Here is a 15,224-nt window from a genome sequence, read left to right on the forward strand (position 1 = left end):
AGTTTAATATTACAGATGTTTCTTCTGATAGCAGGAGCAGCAACACCCAGCAGTATAAAAGAGCCACTAGAGATGAAGCTTCTTGGACACTACCAGCTTCATTCTCCAACTTCTTTTTTTCCCACTTTTTTAATTAGATATTTTCTCTATTTAAATTTCAAATGTTATTTCCTTTCATTGTTTCCCCTCTGAAAACCCCCTATGCTCTTCCCCCTTCCCATAGTTACCAACCCACCCACTCCTGCTTTCTGGCCCTGGCATTACCCTACACTGGGACATAGAGCTTTCACAGGACCAAAGGCCTCTCCTCCCACTAATGACTGACAAGGCAATCCTCTGCTATATATGCAGCTGGAGCCATGGGTCCCTCAATGTGTACTCTTTGGTTGATCGTTTAGTCCCTGGGACCTCTGGGTGTAATGGTTAGTTCATACTGTTGTTCCTTCTATGGGGCTATCCCTTCAGCTCCTTGTGTCTTTTCTCTAGCTCCTGTATTTGGGGACCCTGTGCTCAGTCCATGGCTGGGATCCTCCCCCTCTGTATTTGTCAGGCACTGGTAGGACTGTTGAGGAGACAGCTAAAACAGGCTTCTGTCAGCAAGCAATTTTTGGCATCCACAATAGTGTCTGGGTTTAGTGACTGTATATGCGATGGATCCCCAGGTGGGGCAGTCTCTGAATGGTCTTTCCTCTACACTTTGTCTCTGAAATTAGTTTCCATGGGCATTTTGTTCCCACTTCTAACGAAGACCAAAGTATCCACACTTTGGTCTTCCTTTTTCTTGAGTTTCACGTGGTTTGTGAATTGTATCTTGGGTATTCTAAGGTTCTGAGCTAATATGCACTTATCAGTGACAGCATACCATGTGTGTTCTTTTTGAATGGGTTACCTCACTCAGGATGATATTTTCTAGTTCCATCCATTTGCCTATGAATTTCATGAATGCATTGTTTTTAATAGCTGAGTAGTACTCCATTAAGTAAATGTACCACATTTTCTGTATCCATTCCTCTGTTGAGAGACATCTGGGTTCTTTCAAGCCTCTGACTATCATAAATAAGGCTGCTGTGAACATAGAGGAGCATGTTTCCTCTTTATATGTTGGAGCAACTTCTGGGTATATGCCCAGGAGTGGTATTGCTGGATCCTCAGTTATTACTATGTCCAATTTTGTGAGTAAACACCAAACTGATTTCCAGAGTGGGTGTACCGGCTTGCAATCCCACCAGAAATGCAGAAGTATTTCTCTTTCTTTATAACCTTGCCAATATCTACTCTCACCTGAGTTTTTGATCTTAGCCATTCTGACTGGTATGAGGTAGAATCTCATAGTTGTTTTGATTTGCATTTTCCTGATGACTAAGGATGTTGAACATCTTTAGGTACTTCTCAGCCTTGTTATTCCTCAGTTAAGAATTCTTTATTTAACTCTGTACCCCATTTATAATAGGGTTATTTGGTTTTCTGGAGACTAACTTCTTGAGTTCTCTTTATATATATTGGACATTAGCCCTCTATCAGATGTAAGATTGGCAAAGATCTTTTCCCAATCTGTTGGTTGCTTTTTTGTCCTACTGACATTGTTCTTTGTCTTACAGAAGCTTTACAATTTTATGAGGTCCTGTTTATCACTTCTTTATCTCAGATTATAAGCTCTTGGAGTTCTGTTCAGGAAATTTTCCTGTGCCCATGTGTTCAAGGCTCTTCCCCACTTTCTCTTCTATTTTTCTTCTATCTCTCTTCTATGTTTCAGTGTATCTGGTTTATATGGAGGTCCTTGATCCACTTGGACTTGAGCTATCTACAAGGAGATAAGAATGGACTGATTTGCATTCTTCTACATGCTAACCACCAGTTGAGTCAGCACCTTTTGTGGAAAATGCTGTCTTTTGTCCACTGGATGGTTTTAACTCCTTTGTCAAAGATCAAGTGACCATAGGTATGTGGGTTCATTTTTGGGTCTTCACTGTACCAATACCATGCAGTTTTTATCACAAGTGTTCTGTAGTAGAGTTTGAGTTCAGGGATGGTGATTCCACCAGAAGTTCTTTTATTTTTGAGAATATTTTATTGTTCATTGTTGAGAATAGATTTCTCTACCCTAGGTTTTTTGTTATTCCAGATGAATTTGCAAATTGCTCTATTTCTATGAATAACTAAGTTGGAATTTTGATGGGGATTGCATTGAATTTGTAGATTTCTTTTGACAAGATGACTATTCTTACTATATTAATTTGCCAATCCATGAGCATAGGAGATCTTTCCATCTTCAGGAATCTTCTTCAATTTCATTTTTCGAGACTTAAAGTTCTTGTCATACAGACCTTTCACTTGCTTGGTTAGTGTCATACCAAGTAATTTTATATTATTTGTGATTATTGTGAAGTGTTATTTCCCTAATTTCTTTCTCAGACTGTTTGTCCTTTGAGTATAGGAAGGCTACTGATTTGTTTGAGTTAATTTTATATCTAGTCACTTTGCTGAAGTTAGTTTTTGTTTTTTTTTTTTTTATCAGCTCTCAGAGTTCTCTAGTGGAAATTTTGAAGCCACTGAAGTATACTATCATATCATTTTCAACTACTGATAATTTGACTTATTTCTTTCAAATTTATATCTTGTTGACCTTTTGTTGTCTATTCTTCTAGCTAGAACTTCAAGTACTCTAGTTTCTTTAAGAGGGCATTTAGTGCTATGAATTTTCCTCTTAGCACTGCTTTCATTGTATCCCATAAGTTTAGGTATGTTGTGTCATCATGTTCTTTGAAATCCAGGAAGTATTTAATTTTTTTCTTTATTTCTTCTCTGACCAAGTTATCAGGTGACAGCAGATGCTGGTGAGAATGTTGAGAAAGAGGAACACTCCTGCATTGTTGCTGGAATTCCAAGCCGGTATAATCACCTTGGAATCAGTCTGGAAGTCTGTCAGAAAATTGGACATAGTATTACTTCAGGACTCATCTATACCACTACTGGGCCTATACCCAAAAGAGGTTTAACATATAATAAGGAAACATACATGCTCCACTATGTTTATAGCAGCCTTATTCATAGAAGTCAGAATGAGGAAACAACCAAGATGTATCTCAACAGAAGAATGGATACAGCAAATGTGGTCCATTTACACAATGTAGTACCATTCAGCTATTATAATTAATGACTTCATGAAATTCACAGGCAAGTAGATCAAACTAGAAAATATTATCCTGAGTGAGGTAACTCAGCCACAAAAAACACACATCATATGTACTCACTGATAAGTGGATATTCCTTCTGAGCCTACAAATCTGATCCATCTTCTTCCAATCATGGTTATTCTCATATCTTCCCTCTCCACAAATCTAAAAATTCCACCCTTCTATATTCATTCAACTATTGACCATTGGCTCTTTACTGATTGATCAAAAAATGGTCAGTGACAAGTGCTTTCAGGTTTTTAGGATTTGCACATGCCAATTTGCAATTAATTCAAAGCCTTAGAACCAATCCCCAACACCTGAGTTTAACTCTAAACAAGGTAGGTAAAGAACTGTATAAAAAAATTTGGATTCTGTAAGAAAAGAAACTGAAGATTATATCAGAAGTTGGAAAGATTTCTAATGCTTATGGATAAGTGTTGCAGGAAATAATAATAATAATAATAATAATAATAATAATAATAATAATAATAAAGTACCGCATGTTCCCGTGCTTCTGCCTCTGCCCAGGCAGCCTTGTTGGCTATGTACTGGTGAGCAATGACTGACCTGTTTTTATATCATGGAGACTCTCTTGCCCAGAGCTCCTGAAACATATCCACTCAGCTTGCTAAATTCCCAATGTTGGGTCACTACCATGCCAGCCCTGTGCTTCAAATCCTCCACAGCCTTGTGGTGAAAACTCATGCTTTGCTGCCACATCTTTCTCTATTGAACCCAGATAAGCCACCACTATGAAAAATGACACAACTTAGTTCAGAAACAATGGTAACTCAAATCTCTGGGCAAAACAACTAAAACCTAATCTTGTAAGCCTTATTAAAATCTGATTCCTATGGTGGTAAATCCTTGCACAACTGCCATGATACTGGGAAACTCTAGCATCTACATCTTACCCATATGCTCTCCCCATCCCAAAAGGACCTAACACTCTCCTACTTTCTCTCTTCCTCTGTCCTACCTGGAAATCCAGCCTACTTGCCCAGTGATTGGCTCCTTCATTCATTAGGAGATTGGTTCACAAGAGGCCACCTGAGCACATGAATCATTCTTCATTCCAGACAACCTCTTCCAGGAGAGCAGAATTAACATAAAATACAAGCAGCACAGAACCATCCATAACAGAAAGTAGGGTTAATATAGTAAAAAATTGCCATCCTACCAAAAGAAATCTATAGATATTAATGCAGTTCCCATCAAACTCCAACACAATTCTTTACAGACCTTGAAAGAGCAATTCTCAATTTCATCTGTGAAAAAAAAAAAAAAACACAGGATAACTAAAATAATCCTGAACAATAAAAGAACTTCTGGAGACACAATAGTCCTTGCTCTCAAGTTGTGCAACAGAGCAATAGTAATAAAAACTATATAGTACTTGTATAGGAACAGACAGGTTGATCTATGGAATTGAATTGAAGTACCCAAAATAAATCCACTCACCTACCGACTTTTGATTTTTAACAAAGAAGGCAAAAAACTTACATGGGAAAAAGAAAACATTTGCAACAAATGGTGCTGGTCTAACTGGATCTCACCATGTAGAATACCAATAGATTCATATCTGTCACCCTGGATAAAACTCAAATACAAGTGGATTAAAGACCTGAATATAAAGCTAGATACACCAAGTAGAATAGAGTGTAGGGTAAAGATTTGAACTCATTGGTACAGAAGTAAACTTTCTGAACAGAAAACCTATGGCTCAGGCAATAAGACCAACAATTGATAAATGAGGCATTATGAAACTAGAAAGCTTCTGTAAGGCAAAGGACACTGCCAATAGGACAAAACAGCAGTCTACAGATTTGTAAAGGATCTTTTCTAACCCTATATCTGATAGACAGTTAATATCCAAGATTTATAAAGAATTTAAGGAATTAGACACCAGAAATCCAAATATCTCAGTCAACAATTGGGGTACAGAGCTAAACAGAAATTCTCACCAGAAGAAATATTGAATGACTGAGAAGCACTTAAAGAAATATTCAAAGTTTTTAGTCACAGGGAAATGCAAATCAAAACAACTCTGAGATTTGATCATCAGAATGACTAAGATAAAAAAAACTCAAGTAATAGCAAATGATGTTGAGGATGTGGAGCATTGGGAACACTCATCCTTTCTCAGGTGGGAGTCTAAGCTTGTACAACCAGTTTGGAAATCAATTTGGTAATTTCTCAGAAAGCTGTGAATCATTCTGCCTAAAGACCCAGGTGTGCTATTCTTGAACTTATACCCAAAAGATACTCCATCCCACTAAGACACTTGTTCAACTATATTCATGGCAACATTACATATAATAACAAGAAAATGGAAACAATCTAGATATTCCTCAACTGAAGAATGAATTAAAAAAAATTTTGGTACATGTACACAATGGAATAGTATTCAGCTATTAAATCAAAGACATCATGAATTGGATGGAACTTGAGAATATCATCCTGAGTGAGATAACTAGGATCCAGAATGGAATGTGTACTATGTACTCATTTATAAGTAGACATTACCCATATGTGCAGGATTACCAGGCTACAATCCATAGACCCAAAGAAACTGGGTAACAAGTAGTTCCTAAAGGGAGAATGCAAATATCTCACTCAGAAGGGGAACCTAAATAGTAATCAGAGGTAGATGATGAAAGGGAACTGGAGAGGAGAGGAGGTGACGAGTGGTCCTGGGAGGGCATTCAGGGATGAGAAGGAGGGGGTGAGAGAAGCCTGGACTTAATGAAGGAAGTCAGTGGGTCATGAATATCTCTGGAGAATATCTGGAGGCCTTGGGAGGGAGAGGATGCAGAGAAGCTGTGAGAGTGACCCTAGCTTAGAATCATACAGGGGGGAGGGTTGTATAGAAACTGAAATCTCTACCTCCTGTAGCCAAACAGGAACTTCAGAGGAAAGTCCACCCACAAAACCTTCAACCCCAAATTTGTCTTGCCTGCAAAATATGCATGGATAAAAATGGAGTACAAACTGAGTGATCAGGCAACCAATGACTGCCCCAACTTGAGATCCATCTTATGTGAGCTAGTCAACTCCTGATAGTATTTATGATAACTCTGCTATGTATCCAGATAAGACCCTACAACTAACTGCTTCCTGAGTTTATCCAGCAATGAATGAAGGCAGATGTAGAGACCCACACCCAAATACCAGGTGGAGCCTGGGTAGTCTTGTGAAAGAGTAGGGGATAGCAGTGAACAAGTAAGAGCTATCAAGGACACCATAAGAAAACCCATAGAGTCAACTAACTGGAACCGTGGGGACTCAAACAGACTGGGCAACCAAGAGGGAGCATGCAGGAGCTGGACCTGGATCCCCTACCTGTTTCTAGCAAATGTGTAGCTTGGTGTTCTCGTGGCTTCCCTAAAAAGTGAAATAGGGGCTGTTTTTGTTCTCTGTTTTCTGCAATTGGATTCCCTTTCCTCCTTCTTGGACTATATGGTTGGGACTCAGTAGAAGAAGACATGCCTAGACCTGCTGGAAGTAGATGTCCCAGGGTGGTATATTATCCAAGGGGGTTTCCTGTTCTCTGAGAAAGGGAGGAGCCAATAAATGGAGGGATTTAAATGGCAGAACTGAGAAAAGAGGAGGAGTGGAGGTCTATAATTGGAATGTAGAGTGAATAAAATATAAAAATTAAAATAACACATTTATTGGACAATCTTTAGGAAATAACATTGATCAATATTGTAGAAGAAAACGTTATAGAAAATAGAGGCAATATTGAAAGCAAATATATAACTATGTAATATCTAAATACTTTGTTGATTTAAAAATTCTTAAGAAAGCCTTTTTTGTGACAGCACACTCTTCTTTGTACATGATACATATTCATGCATAAGGAAAAAGAAAATATCTTCCTCTTTATTATTTATTTTTCAGGAAAAGGGATAATAATAATAATAAAAATAACAATAATAATAACTGTTTATATAATTCACTTATCTTTATTATTTATCATTTTATTAGTATAATAATTTTACTACAATTTATTTTTAGTAGAAGCATTAGTAATAGTATTAAATAAATGTTCAAGTATAAGGAAAAAACAAGCAGAAATCAAGTTAATTTAATTTTATCTAGAGTGGACAGGAAGGATCAGCTAAAAAGCAGAGAATATCCAGTTTCTTTGTGCTGTGACATCAGTACCCATGTAAATACCTAAGAAAAATGTGATAAAATGATTATTGTCCTTCAAGAAGATGAAGCATCCCAATGAGTACTAGAAATAACCTCCTGGCCACTCTGTTTAAGATATAAGTAACTCCCACAAAGTGTGGAAGTTGCAGATTCCTATCATAATTTCAATGATTTTTATTTTTATTGTTTTAGGGTGAAGGGCCATTGAAAGCTATAAATAATGTTTTCTTATAATGTTCTAAAGAGAAGACAAAATATGCTTTATTCACATGAACTTAATATAATTGCTTTAATTTCTGTGTTGAGAGATTTTAGCAAGGATAGAGCCAGGAGACCAGTCATATATGGTGGAAACTAAAAGTGTAAAAAAATCTTCATTTTTGTTGATATTGATATTAGTTATGAAAATATTATCTAACTAGAAAAGTAACATACAAAAATGGTACCTTGTGCTAAATATAGCATCTGTGCACAATATATTAGAAACATCGTTTAGAAACCCTACTGAAACCTTTTAGTGAATGAAGTTTTCATTGATTAAAAATAATATCAACTTTTATAGGTATTTGCACATTTTATATCTACAAATATATTATTTTTGTTTGATAACTATTTGTTAATTACTTTATTTGCATACATTATTTTAGCTCAAACATGATATTTTATATGCAAATAAATATGAGCAGATACACATTTTCCTTTTTGCCACAATCCTGTATTTGATGGAGAAACTTGGATGACATCTATATTTATTTATAATATTCCAGCCACTATGTTTTGTTACTTATAAATTGAACAAGCTGGATACATGCTGTCTTCTAACCTCTAGGGACCACATATCCAAATTCAAGGCAATTGCACTTTGAGGAATATGTTTCATTATAGCATTCATAAACTAGTTGAAGAATTTTTCTTCCTTAAATTGTTGTCATAACATGAATAACTTCTTATAAGCAATGTTAAATATTTACAAATTCAAATCAAAATTTTATGTTCATAAATTTAAAGTACATTAGATTTTGAAAAAGGTAAGGGAAAATATGAAAAATAATTTGAAATGTAATTGTGTTTCTTAATTGCCTTTTAAATTTATTTTCAATATTTAAATTTAATTATACAATTTCTCTGTTCTCTTTCTTCACTCCAAATCTACCCAGGTACCTTCCTCTGCTTTCCTTCAAATTCATGGCCTTCCCCCCTCCACTAATTGTTATTACATGTAGATGTCTTCTAATTATAACCTCTCTATAATGCTCCTTATATGTATACATTCCAGGATGAACATTTGGTGTTAGACAAGAAATTTATGTATTCTTCCCTGAAGAAGACCACCTCTGCTATTCCCAGCATTCATCAGTGTATGTGTGTGTGTGTGTGTGTGTGTGTGTGTGTGTTTGTGTGCATATGTGTGTGTGTGTGTGTGTGTATGTATATATGTATGTATGTATGTATGTATGTATGTATGTATGTATGTATGGTTGAGAGCTCAGGGGATTTTCCCCATCTAGTTTGGCATGTCATTGGTGTCTTCCTTGTTCAGCTTGTTTAGGTGGCCATGTTGGTGAAACTCTACCGGTATAGCTCTTGATGTTACTAGGAGAGACAAACTTACAGCAAAGTTCCTGACCCACTGGCTCTTACAATTCTTCCGCACTTTCTTCCACAACATCCTCTGAAACTTCAGTGTGGATATTTTTTTTTTGATGTGTCCATTGGGAATGATCTTCACAACCTTGCATTTTGATTGGTTGTGGGTTTCTATACTGGTCTTTTTCAGATGTGAAGAGAAGTTTACTCGATGAGGGATGAAGACTAATCTTATATGTGGTTTAAATGATATATGTGTGGAATCTTGTTAGGGATTATGTTTGTTTAATAAATTAGTTGTTGTATATTCTCCTCCAGTAGCTGTGATTTCACTAACACTGTGTTACCATCACTGCTTTTAGTACCAGGTGTGACTTTCCCAGTTTGCTTTTACTCAATATTCCTCAAATATTTTTCCTGTCATAAATCCACAATTCCATGGAAATTCAGGTCAAAATTGCTGAATCTCTGTGGAAGACATCTAGCTGGCTACAAGTAACTCCACTTTGTGTGCACAACACACTAGGGTACTCACTTTTAGCATATAGACTCTTTCAAAAGTTAATGCATTTTAGTCAAATATTAGAATGCACAGGAAACCTGGCACCTTTATAAATGACAGAGAACTCATTTTCAGGTAGTGAACCCATTTTCATCTGGCAAAATTCATACATTTTTATCTACCATATAAAATATATTTTCATGAGAGACATCTAGTCCAAGGAATCATGTCATATTGTGTCCATATTTCTAGCCAAAGCAATGGTACAATAAGTCTTTATGTCACAGATTGCTAACTATTCAAGTGACTCTGGAGCACTCTTCTGTAACTAATGCATCCTTATGTTTTTATAAATGATATTAAACATACAAACTTTATTATGTGCCAAATATACATTTGATTTATACTAATAGGGGCTCCAGTATTTCCTTAAAGCATATGTCTTCTTTAAGTTACTTTAGAGAAGCCTTTTAAACAAGTTCCAATTCTGCCATAGTGTTTAAAGTTACATGGAAACATTGGAAATGATATCAAGAACATTATTGATTTTAAGGGAGCCATTGTTAAGTATGTTAGTTCTAGTACATCACTGCAGTGTCTAATAAAATATTTAAAAAATATTATGATTTTACTCTAGCTAAAATGCAAAGTAGCAGGTGAGTTTTAGGCAAGTTTGTATTCTAATACCTTGAACATTCTGTAAAGAAAGTTTCCTCACATGCTACATATATAATTGTTCATTTAAATAAACATTCATTTCCACACCCAAAATTTATTTCAGAGTTATTTCCACCTTGTTTACATACTTAAATCTTCTAAACACTTTCTTAAATTTGCATCCTGTGGGGCATTAAACCCTCATCTTTACTGCTTCACCGTGAAGCTCCAGCATTTCTGAATTTGGTATTTGGCTAATAGCTCTATTACCTTTCATGCTGAGTCCAAAGCTTTACCTCCCTCAAGCTTTACTTTTGCCAACTGGAAAATTTTCCATCATGTCAGGAAAACCCACTGTGAAGTATGCTTAGGGACTAGGCCCTCTCTTGCTGAGTGACAGCTATTCAATAGAGAAAAGAGCCACAGAGAGATGCCGATACGTATTAAACTCAGTGAAGAGAATGAGCTTTGTATTTCAAAATGTCACTTTCTTAGAGTTCAGTGGGAGTTAGTGGCTATAATAAGGTAATTTCTAGAGGGAACCATACTGTAGTTCATTGTATAAATAATTGATTTGATCAACTGAAATTATTGTGCCTAGTCTTGAATGACCTTTCAGATGAATTACTGGGTTTTCACTACAAAAGCAACCAGAGCTTATAGTAAGATGTCAAAGAAATCCATATACAGTAGTTTTCTATAAAAAGAAGGGTTATTAAATGGCATTATTTCCTTTGAATAACTAAAATATGATCAGCTCTTTCCCTGTGTACAAGTAAAGACAGCATATCTTGGGTTTTATTTGTATGGTCAAGGTCAAACACTAACAGTGAAGTATTTCAACCCTGTCATGAATACACATGTTACAGAAAATATTTTTAAATAAAATACATAACATAAGCCACTTTACAATAAATAGAAAGGGTTTTCTTTATGTGTTCCTACTATTAAAATATGCCAAGCAATTATATTTTTATAAATTATCAATCCTGACAAAAACACTTACTTTATTACTGTCCTGATTTTTTATTTAATTAAATTTAATTGAAAAATAAATGTATCACATTCCATGATCCTTTTCTTTGCTTTGGCCCACTGAGATACTCTCCAGAGCCTCTCTGAAGAACCAACCCCCAACACTGTCAAGGTGATAACCTTTTATTCTTTAAGTACCATTTTTACAGATGAATATATACATATATGTGTATATACACATATATATTCACATACATATACATATAGCATGCAAATTTATATTTAAATATTTATAACTATATGTAATTATGATATATAACTATATATCATAATTTTTTATTATAATTCTCTCTCGATATATAAAGATATATAATGATTTTTGTGTATGTTTTTATGTGTATATATCATTTGAACATTGACCATTCTACATTGGACCACCAATAAGGATATTATCAGGGTATTCAACCATAGGCCAAGCTTATTCTTCTTCACCAAACAGTCATTAATTCCCCTAGGCTTTAGTCTATGTATGGGGGCCCAAATATATACCCATTTCATGTTGACCATTGTATTTGTTCCAGTTGTTATTGGATAGCTATTTCTAGAAGATACTGTTTCACTGCAGACTTCCTAGTAGTCTTGGTATTACGCACTTTCCTGTCCTTTCTCTTTGATTTTTCCTGAGCCGATATGTAGGAGACATTATAGAATCATCCATTCCTGCTATGTTTTCCTTGATATGATGCACTCAACTGTGGCTTTTATGATAGACTCTACTTGCTACAAAAAGATGTTTCTTAAAGAAAGTGGTAATTATATGTATTTATGTGTATAAGAAGTTTTAAAATGGAGTAAGGTATTTCAGTGATCTAGCAAAATGGCAGTAATAGATTCTTTTCTTAGGTCCACAACCTCACTAGCTCTTTATAGCAAGGTAGGTTTCCAGTAACATGCACAATTCTTGGGAAAACTGAATGTCCACCTGACCAAGAATGAAATTCGATCTATATCTACCACCCTGCACACACACACAAAAATGAATCCAAGAGGATTAAAGACTTCAATTTAAAATCTGAGAAACCAAAACTGCTAGAAGAAAATATAAATATTCCTTATTAGATATAAGTGTAAGAAAGGATTTTCTGAATAGGATTCTATTTGTCTAGAAACTAGGGCCAATGTCTGACAACTGGCACCTCATAAAACCAAAAACATTCTTTCTATACAGCCTAAAATACTATCATGTGAATAACAAAGAAAGTCACAGAATGTGAGAGAATTTGTTCCAGGTACACGTTTAGGGGAGGTTTAGTATGCAGAATACAAAGCAACAACAACTACAACAACAAAAGCAGAAACAAAAACACAGTAAAATAAAAGTTTTAAAAATGACCCAATTATAAAATAAGCTAGAGAGCTAAATAGTAGAAAAAGATAAAATATCCTAATCATGACATACCATGTGTATTTATTAACGTATATCCCCATTCTCCTTCTACTTGGAAATTTTATATACCTATTTTTTATTACAGTTCTTCTGTATACATTAATTTAATATCTTTTTTATTATTGATTATAATCTGGCTGTGTACTGCTGTCATTCAAATCAAGAATAGATATAGATATAGAGATAGAGATATAAAGAAAAATAAAAATAATCACTTGCCATGTTCTTAGTCTCTTAGTCTCTCTGTCTATTAAGTCTGTATGAAAAGTCCATATGTTGTTCTAAATCTTTTGAAACCTTTGTAAATAAATAATCAAGCTTTTTGTCTACATCCATACATATAATCAAATATGGTAATGTTTATTAATATAACATTTAAATATATAGGCATGAAACAAAAAGATAAATCCAAGTATATTTTCTAGAATGTCTTGTGAACTTACCCTCTTATGAATATATTATATTTTTAAAATATAATATGTAGTATATTACTATATAAAATATATAAATAATATAATATTTAATAGTATACATTATGAAAGTCACATATGCACAAAGTTAAGATTTTGGCAGTAAAGAATGAAAACATTCAGATGACCACTAAATACTACCATATGAAATTATACCATTGAGAAGAGATTGATAACCAGGACAGGAGTTATAAAGTTCCTGTCAAGAGAAATAACAGAGAGGGTGAGAATTTCAAACCACAGCATCATAGTCACCAAAAGGCTTGGTGATGACTTCCACTTTTCCCACCTCGGCCTTATTTTTTAAAGTAGAATGAAATAGAGAATTCAAGCATGTTTTCCCCTATACCAAAACTTCAACAGAAAATTTATGTAAAGTCAACCCCTTTAATATAATTCTCAAATTTTCATATTCTTTCATGTGTTGTTATTTTTTTCAATCTCATGTGTATTGTTGGAAACCCTGACTAAAATAGGCTGTTTTATTCTAATTAGAATTTTTAAATGTTGCATAATAGTCTTGAATGTGTTTTCTTTCCTTGCACTTCTGTGTACTGAATCTAAGTCATTTCAATATTAAACAAGTGCTCTATCAGCAAGTTCCATATAAAACCCCAAAATGGACATTTGTATTTTGAAATACATATTTATCATTGGGGCATGAGATCTTTTGGTGCATTACTTACATCTCTAGGCTACAACCAGAAGCACAAATTACCAGACATCAGTATTAAGTCCACAATGTAGGACTCTCAATGACTTATTGGCAGTGGGAAAATATTTAAGCAATTTGAAAATAAAATTAGTCCTCAAGAAAGGGTGTTGGCTGGGCGGTGGTGGCACACGCCTTTAATCCCAGCATTTGGGAGGCAGAGGAAGGTGGATCTCGAGGCCAGCCGGGTCTACAGAGTGAGTTCCAGGACAGCCAGGCATACACAGAGAAACCCTGTCTCAAAAAAAAAAAAATGTGTCATTTATGCCGTAGATTAAAAAACCCAGAAACTCCTAATCTTCCTACCTCTATTTCCTGTGTTAGTATTACAGGTATTAAGTGTCATGCTAATATTTTTGATGAAATACTATAAAAATGGGCCAGAGCTCAGTTCCCATAGAATGATTTTTTTCCCTCTGGAACCCCACAAATGGAAACAATACTGACTAAATTTCTCTTTATTACCTAAGAACCTAAGAGAACAGACCATTAGGCACTGTTTTCAGTACTCTCCAGCTGCCTCATCCCTAAGTTCCACATGCTTCAACAGTCCTTCCACAGAAATAATATGAGACAAATATGTTATATAGTCAGATCCATCACAACACCCATATTCTTCAGGAATAATTTCTGTTCTAGTTTCTTTTCTGTTGCTGTGATTAAAACCCTCTGGTCAAAAGCAAGCTAGTGGGGAGGAAAGGGTTCATTTTATTTTCCAGGTTACAGCCCATCACTGATGAAATTCAAGGTGAGTCTTGAAAGCAGTGAGTTGAAGAGAGGTCTGTTTATTATTCCACACGTCATTAACTCTGACCAAGAAACTCACTCACAGCCAAGGAAGTTAAGATTTCTAGTTGTTTGAGCACTATCATACTTGGCTAACTTTCTTATAGATTTAGGGACCACCTGCCTACAAAATGATTCAACCACACACTGGGATGGACCTTCATACATCAATTAACAATGAAGACGATCTCCCAAAAATGTATCTCCAGGCCAATCTGATCTGGATAATTGTTCAATCAAGACTCCCTTCTTAGTTGACTCTGGGCTGTGTCAAGTTGGCAGTGAAAGGTAATTGGAATACTGTTTATTTACAGTAACCAGTAATCACAAATGTGTTTAATGTAAACTATTTGTATTTGTTGGAATATGGATCAGATTATCACAAAATAATTCAAAACTGTATAATAAAGTTGTCACTAGGGTTCTGATACCACCATTACTATCTACAAATTAAAATTAAAAAAAAAAAAAAGGCAGACTGAGCAAGTGGATCCCAAGGGAAGAGTTAGGGGAAGAACTGAAGGAGCTGACAGGGATTGCAACCCCATAGGAAGAACAACAATATTTACCCAGATCCCCTAGAGCTCCAGGGACTAAACCACCAACCAGTGATTACACAAAGAGGGACCCCATGGCTCCTGCAGCTGATTTAGCATAGAATTAACTTATCAATAGGAGAGGCCCTTGGTCCTCTGGAGGCTGTATACCCCAACATAGGGGGATGCTAGGGTGGTCATGTGGGAGTGGGTGG

Source organism: Mastomys coucha, unplaced genomic scaffold (assembly GCF_008632895.1).
Source record: "Mastomys coucha isolate ucsf_1 unplaced genomic scaffold, UCSF_Mcou_1 pScaffold17, whole genome shotgun sequence".
Lineage (NCBI taxonomy): Eukaryota > Metazoa > Chordata > Mammalia > Rodentia > Muridae > Mastomys > Mastomys coucha.